This window comes from Urtica dioica, chromosome 5, assembly GCF_054948205.1.
Source record: "Urtica dioica subsp. dioica isolate 48M chromosome 5, U.dioica_male_clone48M_v1_H2, whole genome shotgun sequence".
Classification (NCBI taxonomy): domain Eukaryota; kingdom Viridiplantae; phylum Streptophyta; class Magnoliopsida; order Rosales; family Urticaceae; genus Urtica; species Urtica dioica.
The window spans coordinates 9715700-9735678 of record NC_142760.1 but is presented as its reverse complement, the minus strand read 5'-3'; the positions used below and the strand labels follow the sequence as shown (position 1 = coordinate 9735678).

General features: G+C 37.4%; 1 long non-coding RNA gene across 1 annotated transcript; it reads left to right on the top strand.

The window, feature by feature from the left end:
• The first annotated feature begins 15709 nt into the window (after nucleotides 1-15709).
• LOC149395124 (uncharacterized) lies at nucleotides 15710-17356 on the top strand. Its single transcript, XR_016297169.1, has 4 exons — nucleotides 15710-16008; nucleotides 16253-16328; nucleotides 16513-16621; nucleotides 17101-17356. It is a non-coding gene; the product is annotated as an uncharacterized LOC149395124 (long non-coding RNA).
• The last annotated feature ends 2623 nt before the right edge of the window (nucleotides 17357-19979 follow it).

Genomic DNA, 19979 nt, shown 5'->3' with positions numbered 1-19979 from the left:
ATGGGATCTTCCAACCATCATCGATGCTAGATTCACATCATCGATGCTAGTTCCCCTTGACAACTGGACCGCGACTCTCTTTTCACGTGTCCATTTCTATCAATCTCTTTGGCCACGAGACAAACCCCCCTAATGGCATCTTCAATGGTTTGAGCTTCTTCGGTGGGAATTGGCAATTTGGCTTTTTTAATCAAAACTCCCAAAACGGTCACACGTACATTTCCTTCCTCCAAAGTTGAGAAGTGAACTACGCACCCATTCATGTACGCTCGCCCATTCGCAACATAAATCGTGCCTCCTTTCACAACATCATCAATGAGAAGAAGACACTCGGCGCTTTCATCCAAACTCAGTGTCACCGGCATGGTGTGGATTCAATGAGCAACTAGCACGAACACTATTGGGTTTTTCAACAATGATAGGATCAATTTTCGGACGATCACCAACATTCACGCCAACATCACCGTATTTTGAACAAATCACGAACAATATCAATAACTTAATACCTAAAAATTTAGCTTTATTAATAAATTAGATAAAAAATAATAAAGATACCTAAAGAGACCGCTTTATTGACGTGATCTTCAACATTAGCCATCTCTTCTCGTTGAGATTGTCTTCAACACATTCAACACTAGGCGACTCGATGTTAGAATCTTAGACATTAATACTATCATGTCCACTAAATGCTTTCATTACCAAAGATTTCAATGTTGGAATCGATCTAGGGTTTAAGAAAAAGTTTAACGCTTCGGTAAGCGGCGGAATCTTAAAAATTTTCTTTCAACTAGTAAAACGTTTTTACTAACCTAGACAAAGAGCAAGCACATGTAAATAAAAACTATTATGAGCATAAAAGATTACTAACCTTTTGGACGCTTGAACGTTGAGAAGCTTTTGGAAAGTTGCAACGTTCGTCTCCTCCTTCGCAGCACGTCTCTCTTCTTTCCTTGGCAACTCGAGCAACCACGAAAGTTTCTATCACTAAATCACTCGAGAGAAAAGGAATTAGTGAGTGGGCACTTTTAAACACGACGACTCAAGAACAAGTCTTAGAGTCGAAGAGCTAAAACACTAGGTCAAATGTGGACCTAGGTGCCAAAAAAAAAACAAAATTGACTAGAGAGAGAGAGGAGTCGGCCAATGTTCTAGAGAAAGAGTCTCTCAAATCTCTAAAACTTGGATGAATGAAATGTGTGGAATGAGGCTCCTATTTATAGGAGAGGTCTCACCTTCAATAAGGTAGTTTCCTCTTCTATAGAATATCACATATTCATGAGCCAATTTCCCTTTTCCTTCACTGACCCTTAGATTGCGAATATATCGTTTTAAGCAAACTACGAAGAGTTTGTTCATGCAAATCTACATTTGTCTCTTCGTAAGTTGTTTAGTTTGTTTATGGACTAAAGACTAATGTTTTATCATAAAGCTTCAAATAGACAAGGAAGAATGAATGAACGTTTCAACTTTTTATTAATGAATAAGCAATTACAAGCAAGAGTCTTCATGAGACTTTATTACATCAAATGTACAATATAAAGACTACAACTCTTCTTGTGGGCACTATTGACAGCAAACTCCCACTTGACTCAAAGAAGATGTGTGTAGTCCTTCATGCCTAATCCCTCTCGATGTTGGTCGAAGACCTTGTTCGCTAGGGCCTTGGTGAATGGATCTGCCAGGTTGTCCACCGTTGAGATCTTCTTCACTTCCACGTCTCCGCGCTGCACGATCTCTCGAATCGAATGGTATTTCCTCTCAATATGTTTAGAGAGTTTGTGGCTTCGAGGTTCCTTTAAGTTAGCGACAGCCCCACTATTATCAAAAGGGTCACGGGCTCGTCGACGTTTGGAACAACTTCCAAATACTTAAGGAATTTTCTAAGCCATACAGCCTCTTTGGATGCTTCACAAACAGTCACATATTCTGCTTCCATTGTGGAGTCAGCAATGCAAGATTGCTTATTACTCCTCCACACAACAGCTCCACCATTAAGGATGAACACAGATCCCGAAGTGGATTTCCTGGAATCCTTATCCGCTTGAAAATCGGATCGGTATATCCCGTCATAGTCAGGTCAGTACCTGAGTATGTAAGCATTAAGTTCCTAGTTCTTCGAAGATACTTAAGAACATGCTTAACAGTAATCCAGTGCTCGGGTCCAGGGTTGGATTGGAAACGGCTAACTACGCCAATGGCGAAACATATATCAGGTCTAGTGCAAAGCATAGCATACATGAGGCTTCCTATGGCAGAGGCGTAAGGAATTTTCCTCATGTCTTCAATCTCTTGTGCAGTCTTGGGAGACTGGTCCTTAGAGAGTGAGACTCCATGCCTAAAGGGTGTTTGGCCCTTCTTGGAGTCTTGCATCGAGTAACGATCCATCACCTTATCAATATAAGATGCTTGAGAGAGCGACAGGGTCCGATTTATCCTATCTTGAAAGATATGGATCCCCAGAATGTACGCGGCTTCTCCTAGATCCTTCATGTCGAATTGCTTTGCTAACCAGACCTTAACCTCAGATAACTTACCCACGTCATTACCAATGAGTAGTATATCATCGACATATAGTACCAGAAACACAACTTTGCCTTCGTGTATTAACTTGTAAACACAAGGCTCATCTATTGACTGTTCAAAGCCGAAGCTCTTTACAGTTTCATCGAATCTAATATTCCATGACCTAGATGCTTGCTTTAATCCATAAATGGACTTAAGCAACTCACAAACCTTGGTCTCTTGACCTTCTTCCACGAAGCCGTCTGGTTGAGCCATGTAAATGTGCTCGTCAACATTGCCATTCGGGAAGGCTGTCTTGACATCCATTTGCCAGATCTCATAGTCGAGAGCTGCAGCTATGGATAGGAGTATATAGATGGATTTAAGCATCGTGACTGGCAAGAAGGTTTCTTCATAGTCAATCCCTTCTTGTTGGCTATAACCCTTCGCCACAAGTCCTGCTTTGAACGTCTCGACGTTCCCATCAGGACCCCTTTTCTTCTTGTATATCCAGTTACACCCTACGGGTTTAATCCCTTCAGGAAGGTCTACAAGTCTCCAGACTTTGTTGACATACATCGAGTGCATCTCAACTTTCATGGCATCAAGCCAAAGGTTTTATTCAGAACAAGCCATCGTTTGGCTATTGGAAACAGGATCATCCATGTCAGAGACGGCTACGAGAGAGTCTCCATAAGACATGTACCTGTCAGGCTTTTGAGTAGCCCTCCCACTACGTCGAAGTACTACTTGACGAGATTCTGATGAGTTAGGTTGTGTTTAAGTTGGGGTAAGAACAGTTCATACAGATGAGGTAGAAGCTTCCTCACCCAACTTTTCTTCAAGCACAATTTTGCTTCTAGGTTTTGCATCTTTCATAAAGTCCTCCTCAAGGAAACGAGCATTCGTGCTAACGAAAGTCTTATCGTCCTCTGGACTGTAGGAGATGAAACCCTTGGTTTCCTTTGGATATCCCACAAACAAGCATAATTTTGACCTACTAGCCAACTTGCTAGTCTTTTGCCTTAGCACGTGTGCAGGGCAACCCCAAATTCGGATATGGCCCAGATTTACTTTACGGCCAGTGCATCGTTCATAAGGAGTACCAGGAACCGTTTTGGACGGAACTTGGTTCAGAATATAAGCGGCTGTTTCGAGGGCATATCCCCAAAAGGAAAGAGGGAGTGATGACTAACTCATCATTGATCTAACCATTTCCATAAGAGTTCGGTTTCTTCTCTCTGACACTCCATTTTGTTGAGGTGTTCCAGGTGCGGTAAGTTGAGAAGCAATTCCTTCTTCTTTGAGACCTCAAAAGGCCGAGAAAAAGAATTGTCCTGCCTATCTCAAAGCAAAGGAACATAGTATTGTACTAATTACCGAAGCATGCTTAGTAGCTGATAATGTATCATCGTGGATTATTGACTCCGCTACTACTTTTTTTTGCTGTTCCTTGACTGGTTTTAAGAAAACCAAAAGCTTAGAGGAAGGCGACTTCTTTTTCAAATGGGGTGATGGGAGCCTGGTGTCTGCGAAGGCTGTGGGATCCGTGACGCTATCTTTTGAAGTTCGCACTTTAAATTTGAATAATGTTTATTATGTTCCTTCCTTTGGGAAAAACCTAATATTTGTTGCTCAACTTTTAGAGCAAGATTATTATTTAAAGTTTATGAAGAATGGAATTCATATTTCTTTTTCAAATTCTTTTGTTACTGATGCATGTATGAAGAATGGTCTTTTTTACATTTATCCCACTCAACCTTCCATTTTAGACACCGAAATAGATAATGATCTAATTAGGGAGCCAAAGAGGATCAAACTTTCTTAATCCTCCGATCTAACAAAATCAACACACCTATGGCACTTAAGACTTGGTCACAACAGTCTAGATAGGATTAAGAGACTTGTGAGGGACGGTCCACTCCAAGCCTCTGCAATAGGTTCACTACCTACTTGTGAATCCTGCATAGAAGGAAAAATGACTCGAAGAGCCACTGAGTTGTTGGATCTAATACATTCTGATGTATGTGGTCTGCTCAGCCAACATGCACGTGGGGGATACGAATACTTCGTTACCTTCACCGATGATTACTCGCGATATGGTTTTGTCTATTTCCTCAAACACAAATCCTAGACCTTTAACGTATTTAAGATCTTTAGTGGAAAAGCAAACTGGCAAACAGATCAAAACACTTCGATCTGATCGAGGTGGTGAGTATATGTCTGGAGAGTTCGATGACTTTCTGAGGCGGAGGCTTTGTGCTCAATAGCATGTGCCTCTCCTTGATTTCTCTTTCTCTTAGTGAGACCTTCAGCAGTGTGAGGCTCCTTCACAAGCTCGGTAACAATGTACACTAGCTTATTCATGGAGTAGTTCCATTTGAAGGTATCAAAAGATTCGGGGAGAGTTTCCAAGATCATATCTATTTTGATCTCCTCATTAATCTTAGATCCTAGGATTTCCATCCCATTCAGGTAACTAACGATCAGCATCGCATGGTCCCTGACAGGAGTCCTAGCCTTCATGCGACAGTTCATAAACTGTCGGACTGGTTGTTGCCTTATTTGACGCCTTTGCCCTCCAAACATCTCAAGGAGATTGTAGAGCATGTCAGCGGCAGTCTCGATGTCACGATGTTGTTTTTGCAACATATTGTTCATCGATGCTAAGATATAGCACCTCACAATCTCATCGGATCGAAGCTAGGCCGCTAAGGCGTCTTTGTCCTCTTGAGTAAAATCATCATTCATCAGAGGAGGACACGGGGTGGTGAGTACCCATTTGTGCTTGTTAACGATAGGTATTATGTCGAGGTTATGTTTCCAAATAACGTAGTCTTTGTTTTCGAGTTTGTTCGAGGAAAGGATGATTGAGAGATGGTTGAGAGACATGTTGCTTATAAAAGTTGAAACAAGTTTATGATTAGTCTTTGGTTTAGGATTTAAGTTTTTAAACATTTGATAAAATCCAAAGGTGTTATAAACTAAATGATAATTTACTCCTTCGAGGGAAGGCTGCAAAAAATCTCCATTTATAAGTAAATGACGCATCATTAATGCTTAGCCAAGATGTCAATACACCAATTTTGACCAGCCACCTTTTAAATTGGTTTGATCACTCACATCTTTTTGCAGGACCTCGAGGGAGGATTACTAGGGATTGAGTCTAAGTGTGTAACCAACCACTTAGTCCAAAAGATTGACTTTGAAAAACAATCCGCCGAGGGGAGGTCTTGTCTCATTGTCTCACTTTCGGATTTAGCTCATTGAGCAATGATCAGTGCAAAGCGCCGAGGGCCACGAGGGTGACTCTTAGTCTATCGACAATTGCACTTTTCATTAGTGTTGGGGATCGTGGGTTACAAACAACAAATATAACCCTCCCACTTAGTTTTTGGAGTTGGTACATCGACTCTTATAAGTTTGGAAATGGTTTTCCTAGTTATAGAGCAATAGAGCGGACAACTAGAAAAGAATCCTAGATTTTCATACAGAACAGTGTTAGTGCAAAAAGGCACAAGGGACATACTCGGATCTTTTCCTATTTTCTATTTCGGGAAACTGCATGAGGGAAGTGTGAACTTCAACTCACTCGAACACTTGAAAGTTTGAGATTACACATCCTTTATTTTTCGGCTTGTCTACAAGGAGACCTCCCAAACAAATTTTCAAGAGCATATAGATTTTGAACATATGTGATATAGATATAGTTTTGAAAACATTTTGAAAACTTATTTGATTTGGATGACAAAATATTTTCAAGTTTGAAAACGAAAACGGTTTTTCAAAATTCAAACTAGTTTTGTAAAAATTCAATTTCAATTAAACTTTCAAAAATCAAAACATTTTAATCTTTCACATCATGTTTATAATCTTATGAAAAACATTTTTGCTCAAGAAATTTTTCTCATTAGAGTTCTATAACTCATGGTAGTGGGGCTGAGAATCCGGAATTCTAAAAAACTGGACCTTCGGAACAGTCGCGCACCTCCGAGTAAAATCGCCATAACTGGCGGCTCCGATGTCCTTTTGACCCAAAACCGGTGGCATTGAAAAGAGGACAGACAGACCTTTAATTTGATTCAAGAATCATTAAATTTCAATTTTCGAGACGAGAGTTATGCCACTTTTACTGCGGGTTTTACTCCAGCTCAAAGAAAAAAAATAATTAAAGTTCGGTCTTTTTAGGTGCGAAAAAGAATCGAGTGTAACGGAACTTTTTAGGAGGTTGTTAAAGATTTTATTTGTGTTTTATTAGCTAGGTAAGAACATGGTATAAAAGAAATAACAACAAGCATAAAACGATTCAAGTAAATAAAAGAAACTAGCAAGACAATACAACTAGTCACAAAATTTACTCGAAATTTTCTCAAACTTAAAAACACGTTTTTCAATATAAATAAATAAAAAATTTTAGAACTGATTCTAATGTGTTTTAATAACATCCCAAACTCATAGAAAATCAACATGATTTTTAATTTAAAGGCAAGAGCAATAAATTAAAAAAATCTAAGATAACAATTCTGACTTGTCACAAAATTAGTAAACTTTCGAAAACGATTTTCAAGCTCATAAATTTAAAAACATGTACAGGCATATCTTTGACCATAGCTCTGATACCATTTGTTGGAATTTATCTAGGGTTTAAGAAAAGGTTTAACGCTTCGGTAAGCGGCGGAATTTTAAAAATTTTCGTTTTCAAGTAAAATGTTTTTACTAACCTAGACAAAGAGCAAGCACATGTAAATAAAAACTAATATGAGCATAAAAGATTACTAACGTTTTCAGAAGCTTGAACGTTGAGAAGCTTTTGGAAAAGGTTGCAACGTTCGTCTCCCTCGCAGCACGTGTCTCTTCCTTTCCTCGTTAACTCGAGCAACCACGAAAGTTTCTATCACTAAATCACTCAAGATAAAAGGAATTAGTGTGTGGGCACTTTTAAACACTACGACTTAAGAACGAGTCTTGAAGTCGCAGAGCTAAACACTAGGTCAAATGAGGACCTAGGTGCCAAAACAATAAAAACGAAACTGAATATAGAGAGAGAGGAGAGGGGCTGCTAAGTCCAGAGAGAGAAGCTCTCAATCTCTAAAACTTTGGATGAATGAAATGTGTGGAATGAGGCTCCTATTTATAGGAGAGGTCTCACCTTCAATAAGGTAGTTTCCTCTTCTATAGAATATCACATATTCATGAGCCAATTTCCTCTTTTCTTTCATGAGGCACACGGCCAAGACTTTCCAAGCAAGTCCTTGGATTTGTTTCCTCTTTTATTTGCTTCTCCCTTGACTCCTCTTGGCCGAAATTACCTATGCATGTGTGGGAAATTTGTTTCCTCTTTTTCTTTTGGCAAATATCATGATACATTTATGCACAAAATATTCTGTCTTTCTTTGGGTATGTTGGGCGCCCGAGGTCATCTAGAAAAGGCTTCTAGAAGCTTTTCCATTTGTTCATGATAACATGAAAAATGCCCATTAAGAATTTTCAATAAAATTCTTATGAAATGAAATTAATCCACAAGGCCTAATAAATCTAATTTTGGCCGAGTGATGTATGTCATCAAATGACCATGTCAAAAAATTTATTGACATTCATTTCATCCTATGTCTCAAAAGACAAAAATACCATTTTCACAATTTTCGTTCTTGTTTTGACTTAGCTTCCAGTTTAACTATTCATACTCGATGTGATTCGTGACAGTGACCTTATGGATCCAAATGAACAAAGCTTGAGCTAAACACTTGGACTCAAAAGTTCACAAAACTTTTTCCAAGTTTAGCTTAATGTCAACTGACTCCACTAAAGAGTTGACACTGAAAATCTCTCGGTCCAAATGAATTTATTTTCTACTCAAGAATTCAACCTAATTGTAATGAGCGGATCCACTAAATATTATCAGTGTTTACCCTTCATGAATATCATCAGCTAGTCGGGATTTACAAAATTACCATTTTACCCTTCTAGCTGTTATTTCCTCAACTCCTTTATCGCTTGTGAATAAGTTAGAAACAATGTATTGACGAGGAGCTAACAAGTCACATTGTTTCATCCAAAAGAGTCAAGACTCAATTTGGACACTGGCCAGTTCATTTATTCACACTCCAAGGAATAAAGCATGAGGTGATATACATTGCATTTAAGCAATCTTGTACATGAATTCCATATCTATGAGAACTTCACAAAGTTACTCATGACATTCTCACAACTTAGTAGTTCACCAATAGGCCATGTTCGGAATCACATAGTGAATCCGAACTCTGACTTTCTCAAATGAGAATACGTAAGGTGTGAAATGGCATGTCTCATTTCAGGATTAAGGTAAGCACGATGCAATTCATACGTAGTGACTTCGAGACATAAGAGGTTAAATGGTTTGTTCTTATCTTGTCTCTAGAAGTGCACTGGTCAATTCAGTACCTTCGGAAGATACCTAGAAGAACTATAGAGTCTCCAACTCTCAATGCCCCATAACCAGACATCATAGATTCTCCTAACAATCATACTGAGGTCAATAGTCCTTTGACCCTTAGATTGCGAATATATCGTTTTAAGCAAACTACGAAGAGTTTGTTCATGCAAATCTACATTTGTCTCTTCGTAAGTTGTTTAGTTTGTTTATGGACTAAAGACTAATGTTTTATCATAAAGCTTCAAATAGACAAGGAAGAATGAATGAATGTTTCAAGTTTTTATTAATGAATAAGCAATTACAAGCAAGAGTATTCATGAGACTTTATTACATCAAATGTACAATATAAAGACCAACTCTTCTTGTGGGCACCATTGACAACACAGCCCGCCACGGCTAGGGCTGTCCTCAAGGCAGCAAGGCTAGCCGCGGGACAAAGGTGCACACGGAGTAGGAGGCTGTGGCCTCGGCAGACTGGGCGCGGCTCCTTTGGGCTGACGGCGGCGCTGGGTCGGCTGGAGCGGTGCCGCGGGTGCAATTCCCCCGCTGTTCTGCTCGGCCGTGAGGGAGATGCGCTGCACGGCGGTGCAGTGGCTTCTTCGGTTGTTCGTGGTCGCGGCATCTCGTTGATTGTCGTGATCACGTCGGGATTTACAACAATATTTAGTTTATAGAAAAATGAAATTACATAAAGCCTATACGCACCATAATCGGGTGTACAATAATTTTACTAATATCAAATATTTCAAGACCAAACCCGAAAACAATTCGCATATCAAATATCGAATCGAATGAAAACCATAATCAAATATAATTTCATTCAAAACCATAAATGTTTAAAAGCATGAACGGATCAAACAAACAAGTAAAACGACTAGCTCTGATACGACTTGTTGGGAATTAAACCCCTATATATTTATGCAGAAAAATTAATTACTCTATCTTAAGCTAATTAATAGGTGATTATATTTAAAACAAGATCTAGTTTTACGAGTTTTTACTATAAAGTTAGAGATGCAATCAAGCAACTGATAAGAATAAATGTTCGAGGAGGTTTACGGGTTGGGCCCGCGAACCGAATTCTTCAAGTTTTGTCAGATCCGTCTTCTTCTTGAACGTTCGTCGATGAAGAGGACTTCCAGATCAGCTTCGAGTCGTCGATGATTACACCGCAGTCTTCCGAAATGTAATCTCCGAGACAAAAAAGACAACTGAGTGGGCAGCTTTCTGTATCCCACTTCGATCTCGAAACAATGGTGTTTCTGATCTCACCGTGTTTATGGGATTGGAATCACGCAATTCTGAGGGGAAGGGATGAGACAAAAGTTTCGACCATCCCTAGGGTAAGTTGGACTAATTTTTCCTCTAATTTTGGATTATTTTTGTTCAAACCTGGACCCCCCTATTTATAGTGGTAGAGTGGAGAGGGCTTAGGAAACCCTAGTCTCCAATCAAAGATCAACCGTTAGATCTTTATTTAAATTCCTACTTGCTCTCTTAACCCTCAGATCATAATCTAGGATATATTATTCTATAATATCTTCCTTCAAATAAGGAATCTATCTAAAAAGGTAATATCTTATTCCCTTTTAAATAGTGAGATAATATCAAATCTAATATTATCTCCTATATATTATGAATTTAAATAGAGAGAGAATAAAGGAAAATATCTTATTTTCTTATAAATATTATTATCTCTTTATTGAAATCATCACATAGAAAAATTGGGCACTTTCCAACTACACCCACTATGGGTATTTCGAATTTTATGTACCCATGAGCAAATGATTTCGTTTTTGGGCGTTTTCCCAATATACTCACTGTGGGTATGGACGAATTAATTGCTTCTCCATGGGCCAAGGAATTTCGAATTTCGCAATTTTCATAAGGCCCTACTCAAAATTCAATTAATTCATTACTTCATCCAACAACAAATAATTAATTCCACTATAAATAGTTAATTCGACAAATAAACAAAATTCCGAATGTATGTTGCTAATCATATTACAACATGTGAGATTATAATAATAAAAACATTATAATTAGAAAGTTCCTATTCGTCTTTATCGAAGCCGAGTCGAGGACTATGGACCTAGTATTTGAAGCTTAACAAATCAGATAAAAAAGATGAAAAAAAATACTTCCTCTTTTTTGATCGATTCGTTTAATCTTAGTCAATACTCCACCGTGTAAGCTAAGACTGAACTCTGCTTTAATACTAGAATTATATTTATTCATCGTGAGGAGTGTCCACTGATATATTTAGTACATGATCAAAATCCTCCAGGTTCAACCCGTATCCAGAAAAAGTCAATTATTCCATTATACCTTTCTAATACATATAAGTCCTAAGCATTCTTGCTTCCCCATCGAAAGATTCTCTTGAGTTGCTTACTTCGAGAGTGTCGGCAATCTATCGGTTCTGGAAACAACTCTTAGGTGAGAGAACATTTACCTTCTTTCAGGAAGGCTAGATTCCGTATTTGTGAAACACTTCCCTTCTACGATCATGTCCCGAGTTCCCAAAACAACTATTAATTCAAGCTTCATTGGCCTTTAACGTGATGAATCAAAGAACCCGACAATATGACCTAGAAGTCCATGATCACTTCAGGATTTAGATCAAGTCTCACTGTGACCATCATAGTGACCTCGGCTAGTGTTTCATAACGGTGTTTAAACGACACATCTAATGCAAGGTCTTTCTAGGTCGTACACTTACCAAAAGTGTAGAATGCTCCAAATAAGTGATCAGTCTTCACTTTGTGTTCCACATATATGATTTTAGATACAACTTCCCAGGCATGTATCAATCATCAACCATGTTTTAGCATACCACCTGAACATAGATGCCCAACATGTAATTCAATTTAATAAAGAGGCTATGGAGATAGTTGTTATCGATTCTATATATTAATATCATCATTCAACCCAGTGATCATAAATGCTACAGTGTTCTTCTTATCGAATTCAATAATTATTTATATTGAGTAGGCAATATTCCTAACAGCTCCATCTCGCCGGATTTGTGGAACCGCTTCAGGTTTGGGTGTACGAGTGTTTGTCTTTCCTAACAAACTTGGGGTTTATCAGAGAGTCTCCACCACAGCTCGGCCAATAATGCGTCGGTGAAAGTCAACTAGAGTTGTTAAGGAGGCCGCCATGAGAGCAATCAGCGTCAACGGGGTAAGATATATATAGGTTAATTCATACCTGATATTCATGACTAATTTGTTTTCTTGTCCCCCATATAGGTTGAATTTCACAGGCTCGGCGAGACTTTTTCAAGCATTACAACCACTTCTATGATGCTAGCCGTGGAGGACAAACGCCCGGAGAAGAAGCCAAAAAAATACGCCCCTCAACTACAAGTACAACCACAACCACAATCCCAACCACAACCAAAACCACAAATAGAAGCACAAACACAAGCACAAGCACAATCGAAATCAATTGAGGTAACACCATTTTTGTTAAAGTTTAAACAACATAGTTCATGACAGATGTATCACGAAGTCACTATACTTCGTGATAGATGTGTCACGAAGTCACTACACTTTGTGACACATGTGTTACATAGTGGATGCACTTCGTGACACATGTGTCATGGAGTGGATGCACTTCGTTACACATGTGTCGCAAAGTTTAAACAACCATGGCACATCTGTTACGGAATACCTTGGTTTGTCACGCATCTGACTTTGTTATTATACTCATGGATAGTCCTTGCTCAACCCTCTCGAAAATTTTGTTGGAAATCTCCACGATCATTTCCTAAACATGAAATAGGACTACATGAAGTTCAAAAAGGAGATTATGGACGTCGTGACGGGCTACCTAGTGGCTTTTGATGAACTAGATCAATACTACGATTACAAATGTAGGATGGTAGTGGAAAAGAAGCACCAAGTGAGAAACGCCCGATTATCAGGACGAGAAATTGACTAATCTGAGGAAGCATGAAGAATAGATGGCGAAGAAGAAGGGAAAAAGATAAGAAAAAAAAGAGATGAACGAGAAGAGGAAGAAGAAGAAGAAGAAGAAGAAGAAGAAGAAGAAGAAGAAGAAGAAGAAGAAGAAGAAGAAGAAAGATGACGAGGAGAAGAAGAAGAAGAAGAAGAAGAAAGATGACGAGGAGAAGAAGAAGAAGAAGAAGAAGAAGAAGAAGAAGAAAAAGGATGACGAGGAGAAGAAGAAGAAAAAGGACGACAACGACAAGAAGAACAAGAAGCTGGACGAGAAGAAGAACAACAAGTCAGACGAGAAGAAAAAAGATGACGAAAAAAGAACAGAAGAAAAAGGACGTTGACGAGAAAAAGAAAAACGAAATCGATGAAGGAAAAAAGAAGCAAACCGATGTGGACATGGGTCAACAAGAGGTACATGATGTCACTCACAACTAATTTATATTTTAAAAATATAAAATCTTGAGTGTATGCACTCCGTGACACAGGTGTCACGAATTCACAACACTTCGTGACACATGTGTCACAAAGTGGATGCACTTCGTGACACATGTGTAATGAAGTAACTGAATTCCGTTATATTGATGTCACTCTCTTACTCATGTTGAACTGAATGCTTTTAAGATGGGCATGAGGACGACATGGCTTGCAGCAATGAAGATACGCCTCTTAGTTTGGAATTCCATATGAATGAAGAGGCTATTGAAGAATATGACTTGTTAGGGACCCATGGGGTTCAGGAGGTATCTCATTTTGTGTTCCTACAAAGAAGCATACGACTTGTTATCATATAAAGAAGGCATAGATATATGACTTGTTATCCTACAAACATGACATTATCCTCTATCACAATCAAACATCAAAATATTGTATTCCATTTTTATGGTTGACTCATTTTTTCTTTCTCATTATACATTTCATAATATTAAACAAAATTTGTTTTTATGTTGGATAGATATACGACCTGAACACACCGAATCCCCCCATCCTTATTGATGAATCACCTATGAAGAAATAATTGACTCGTCAAAGAAGCAGCGTTGATAAGTTTACTCCTTCAGAAAGGCGTTTCCATATCTGAGGTTCACAAATGCTCCCGATGTGCTTCTTGATGAACTACCACTATCGGAAATCACCAAAAGGACCTGACCATGATATGTTGCCATCATGAAGTTGTGGATGAGTGTCGGCTTGAAGAGGGGTAACAAAACCATAGCTCAGGGCAAACCAAAATATAAGCCGGAGGAAGAGAACATATCGCCGTCTATGGAACTTAGTCAGATGGCTATAAACCAGAAGACCTTCTTCTACAACATGTGGTTCGTTGGTCGTCTGCTCAGGTATTCATGTGTGTTAGTAAGTTTAAAATAAGCCTTGTTATACAGATCATTTCGTGACAGATGTGTTACGGACTCAGATCATTTCGTGACAGATGTGTCACAAAATTATCTGAGTCCGTGACACATCTTTCACGAAATGAACTGAGTCCGTGAACATGTGTCATGAAGTGGATGCACTTTGTGACACATCAGTCACAAAATGATCCGAGTCCATGATAGATGTGTCACGAAATGAAATGAGTCTATCACAGATGTGTCACATAATTATTTCAGTCTGTGACAGATGTGTCACTAAATCACCTCATTTCGTGACAGATTTCCCAAATTTATAACTTCCAAGAAATAATTTATGTATTGTCATGTGACATATTGACGTCGCGTATATTACTTTCGCAAGAAGAAAAAGGCTGGTTTTCTATGTCCCTCTTTCATTGTCATCTCAACAATCTTCTGTATCTATCTTTGAGATAGTTACACGGAGTTCAACGCTAGCCAACCCGGGGGTATTCTTAAAGAAGAAACTACAAAAATGTGTCATCGACCACGTAACCGGGGAGATTGGATCGGAGCAACTGGTGGACCCATGGGATGGTGTTGATGATGTCTTCATTCCTATCATAGATCCGCACATTGGTATCTCTTTGTTGTCAACGTACGTTCGAGGTCTATAACGGTGTACGGCTCCATGAGTTCAACCTCTAGACATCAGAAGCTTGTGGACATGGAAGTCAGAAACGTGGCCACTATTTTACCATTTGTTCTACACGTAGCCGGCGTTCTACTTACTAAAGATGAAATATTCAAGGTCGTCCACTACGATCAAATGCCACAACAAGACAATAGGTAAATTTGTAATTCTTCATTTAACATTCTTAATGACACATTTTAATTTACACATGTTTTTTTTCTTCAGAAATTATTGTGGCATGTTTTTTATCAAGACTGCCGAGTTTTTGGTACAAGACCTTCCTGTTGTCAATGGTGCCGACAAGAAGAGTTTTAGTCTTTATATTGTACATTTGATGTAATAAAGTCTCATGAAGACTCTTGCTTATAATTGCTTATCACTACTACATAAAAATATCTACTTGATATATTTTGAGTCGATTAAAAAATGACTTCATCAAATGATTATATGTTTTTAAGATGTTTATACAATGACTTTATAAGATATTTTAAGTCATTATTAAAACGACTTCATTGATAATTTTATAAATTTTAAGTCATTTTTAAATGTCTTAGAATGTCTTTTAAAATTAATTGTAAAAAATTCTTTATATACATTCTTGTAAAATGACTTAAAACAATTCACAACTTCCACGTATGCAATATATATTCCACATATGTTTTTTGTTTTATATTTTATTTTAGGAATTCCACGTATGCAATAATATCTCTGCAATTTTTTTAGTTCTTTCCGTGCATATAGTTGGTTAATAATACAAGGCTGTTGATTTAAATTATTATAGGTGTTTAATTTTGATAGTCATTTAAAAAAAACCGATTTCTCTATTTATTTGTTTCTTGAAACCGTCAAATTTGTTTATAGATTGTCGAAGCCCTAGCCAGAAAAACTATGAGGCGGTGGTTTTGAAAGTAAGAAAAGTAGATGAAGAAATAAAGCAAAGCCCCATTGAACCACCGCTTTATTTCTTCTTGTACGTCTTATTCTTGTAATTAAACCACAACCCAACCGATTTACGTCGTCGTCCTGAGGAGAAGAAATCAAAGGCCGAGCACGCCGCCATCCTCACCAGTATCCTCGTTGGAAGGCATGGAACAAGAGGAGGTTGTGGTGGCTTTTATTATTTGGTTTCTTTCACCTTCTATATTTAATTTTTGGTCTATGATTTTCAAAATCGATTTTTGAAAACGTGCTCATTTCAAACCAAAGAAGCCCGGAAAATCTCCGATCGTTGAATCAAAGAAACCAGAGAAACATGACAACCAAATCCGCAAGCCGAAACCCTTGACTACTTGGTGTTTGTTTACTTTTATTTCATTTTTTTTCAACAAGTATTTTAATTTTGCAGGATTGGTTGCAAATAAGGTGGGAAAAAATCCAGTGGTGATGGGTTTCGATGCGTTGAAAGAGTTTTTTGTCTCCGGGTATGCTCTTTCTTGTTGTTTCTTCATTTAGTTGTTTTAGATTTCATGGCTAGATGCCAACTATTTGAATATCTGTATAATGCAAATTCGAACATGGAATGTGACGAATCTGATAAGAATTAAAAAAAAATTAACAGCCCTGTTGATACATATATAAAACAATTATTTTTTTTATTGTTTCTAGTTTGTTGTGTGATCGTAAGCTCAAAACCGTATTCCAGCGGCCACCAAAGCAGATAAAGACGGTTACTCTCTCTTGCTCCGTTGGCACTGGGAAGAGTGCTTGAAACTAAGTACTTCTTGTTTCTCTCTCTTTTTTTTAATCAACCTGGCCAATCCCCAAATGTTTTTATCTTCAATTGAAAGATATTGGCTTTATCCTATTAGTTCGTGATATCTATCATCAGTCTTCATAAACAAATCATAATTTCATGTACAAGCGTTTTGTTGTGGCACTTGAGCAAGCATAAAAAGACGTGTTACTTTATCTAACAGATGAGTCAGAGAAGGTGATATTTCATTAACTATGCTTCCATTAATAATAAAGTTACAGTCTTATCTTTGTTCCCATAAAACTATTAGTCGATTTTGATAGACACATTTCTTTCTTTGCATTCATATAATTTATGCTCTATTAAACAATACTAAAGCAGCGGAAGAACGCAGATTACTCACTGCCTGTTAATAGTCTATGTCCTCTCTATTGACTCGTATGAGGTGACACGACTTATATAGCACATAAACATGTGTGAACTTTGAAATTATTTTGCAGTGTTATCATAATGCAATGCATAGTTCAAAAAGAAAAAATTGAAGCAGCAGTATGTTCAGCTTCAAGGCAAAGGAAAGAGCCCAGCTATTTTGGAGGGATGTGCAAGTGAAAGATGAAACTTCAGTTGTAACTTGTAATATGGAATTATGTAATAGGTTGTCCCTTGAATGTTCTGTATTTACTGTATGACGTTTAATTTGATATGGTGATTTTTGAACTGATATTGAGGTTCGCATAAACGAAGTTTTTATTCATTAAGTACTATGTTATTGACTATACGTACACGCGTACATATTTTTTTTTCTTTTTCAGGAGACAATTAAATTATTTAAAAAATGCAAGTCCCAAAAAATAAATTAGGCAAGTAACCATGTATATATGAAAAACCAAAATGTCTTCCTAATTGTCTCCATGTCAGCTATTTTTGTCCACGTGGACCCATTTTTATGATGTTTTATAGAGATTTGAAGACGTTTTTATTTGAGATTTGAAGATATATTTTAAAAGTCTTTAACATGTCTTCACCTCACTTTTTTTTAGCCTACGTGGACTATTTTTTAAGTCGTTCTTTTAGAGATTTTGAGTCATTTTTCTTAAATATTTGGAGACATTTTTATAACGTCTTAATAATCACAGACTTTTTAAGTCACTCACTTAGAGGTCGTTTTCTGGTACGACTCGGAAGGTATTTTAAGTCACCATTTTGATGTCTTAAAATGTGCTTTATGTAGTAGTGTATTCATTAATAAAAGTTGAAACGTTAATTCATTCCTACTTGTCTGAAGCTTTATGATAAAACATTAGTCTTTAGTCCATAAACAAACCTAACAACTTACGAAGAGACAAATGTAGATTTGCATGAACAAACTCTTCGTAGTTTGCTTAAAACAATACATTCGCAATCTAAGGGTCAAAGGACTATTGACCTCAGTATGATTGTTAGAAGAATCTATGATGTCTGGTTATGAGGCATTGAGAGTTGGAGACTCTATAGTTCATCTAGGTATCTTCCGAAGGTACTGAATTGACCAGTGCACTTCTAGAGACAAGATAAGAACAAACCATTTAACCTCTTATGTCTCGAAGTCACTACGTATGAATTGCATCGTGCTTACCTTAATCCTGAAATGAGACATGCCATTTCACACCTTACGTATTCTCATTTGAGAAAGTCAGAGTTCGGACTCACTATGTGATTCCGAACAAGGCCTATTGGTGAAGTACTAAGTTGTGAGAATGTCATGAGTAACTTTGTGAAGTTCTCATAGATATGGAATTCATGTACAAGATTACTGAAATGCAATGTATATCACCTCGTGCTTTGTTCCTTGGAATGTGAATAAATGAACTGCCCAGTGTCCAAATTGAGTCTTGACTCTTTTGGATGAAACAATGTGACTTGTTAGCTCCTCGTCAATACATTGTTTCTAACTTATTCACAAGCTACAAAGGAGTTGAGGAAATAATCGCTAGAAGGGTATAATGGTAATTTTATAAATCCCGACTAGCTGATGATATTCATGAAGGGTAAACATTGATAATATTTTGTTGATCCACTCATTACAATTAGGTTGAATTATTCAGTAGAAAATAAATTCAGTTGAACCGAGAGATTTTCAGTGTCAACTCTTTAGTGAAGTCAGTTGACAGTAAGCTAAACTTGGAAAAGGTTTGTAAACTTTTGAGTCCAAGTATTTAGCTCAAGCTTTGTTCATTGGGATCCATGAGGTCACTGTCACGAATCACATCGAGTAGGAATAGTTAAAGTAGAAGCTAAGTCAAAACAAGAACGAGACAAGTTTTACGAAAATTGTCAAAATGGTATTTTTGTCTTTTGATGCATAGGATGAAATGAATGTCAATAATTTTTTTGACAAAGTCATTTGATGACTTAAGACCACTCGGCCAAAATTGATTTAATTGGGCCTTGTGGATTAATTTCATTTCATAAGAATTTTATTGAAAATTCTTAATGGACATTTCTCATGTTGTCATGAACAAATGAAGAAGCTTCTAGAAGCTCCTTCTAGAGAAGGCTTGGGTGCCCAACATAAAGAGAGAAAGGGAATTAGTTTGTGCCTGAATGTATCAAGATATTTGCCAAAAGAAAAAGAGGAAACAAATTTCCTATGCATGGCCAGTGACGGAGCCAGAAATGCCCACCAGAGGGGGCTAATTTGAAAAAAAAGTTTCAGGGGGGGCTTGATTGTAAAATTTTTATAAAAATTGGGCCAAAAGTATAAATTTTCAAGTAATTTTTTTAAAAAATGGGCAAAAAGTGCAAAAAAAAAAATTTTGAGGGGGGGCTTAAGCCCCCCCTGGGCCTATACTGGCTCCGTCACTGTGCATGGCAATAGGAATTTCGGCCAAGTGAGTCAAAGGCAAGGCAAGGAACAAAAAAGGAAACAAATCCAAGCCTTCTAGAAGGCTGCCTTGGCCGTGTGACATAAGTGGGAAGGAGGCAATATTTGCTCATGAATATGTGATATTCTATAGAAGAGGAAACTATCTTATTAAAAGTGAGACCTCTCCTATAAATACACTGCTAAAACAATGACCATTAACAACTATCTACAACAATCGTAACAAATATAAGATGACTATTACAACAGTCTTAGAAGCCCCAGTCATTGAAAGTTGTTGACAGTCATAAAAAAATATCATATAAGAGTCGTAAAATCTATCATTTGACAGTTATAATTTTTCTTTTATGACTATCCGTAGTAGTCATAAAAGCTACCAAATGACAGTCATGAAATCTTTTTATTGACTAACAAATTATATGGCCTGTTATAATTCAATTTAATAATTAAAAATATATGTATTTATATTTTAAATTAAATTTGACAATTAGAAGAAAATGAAATAATTCTCACTTA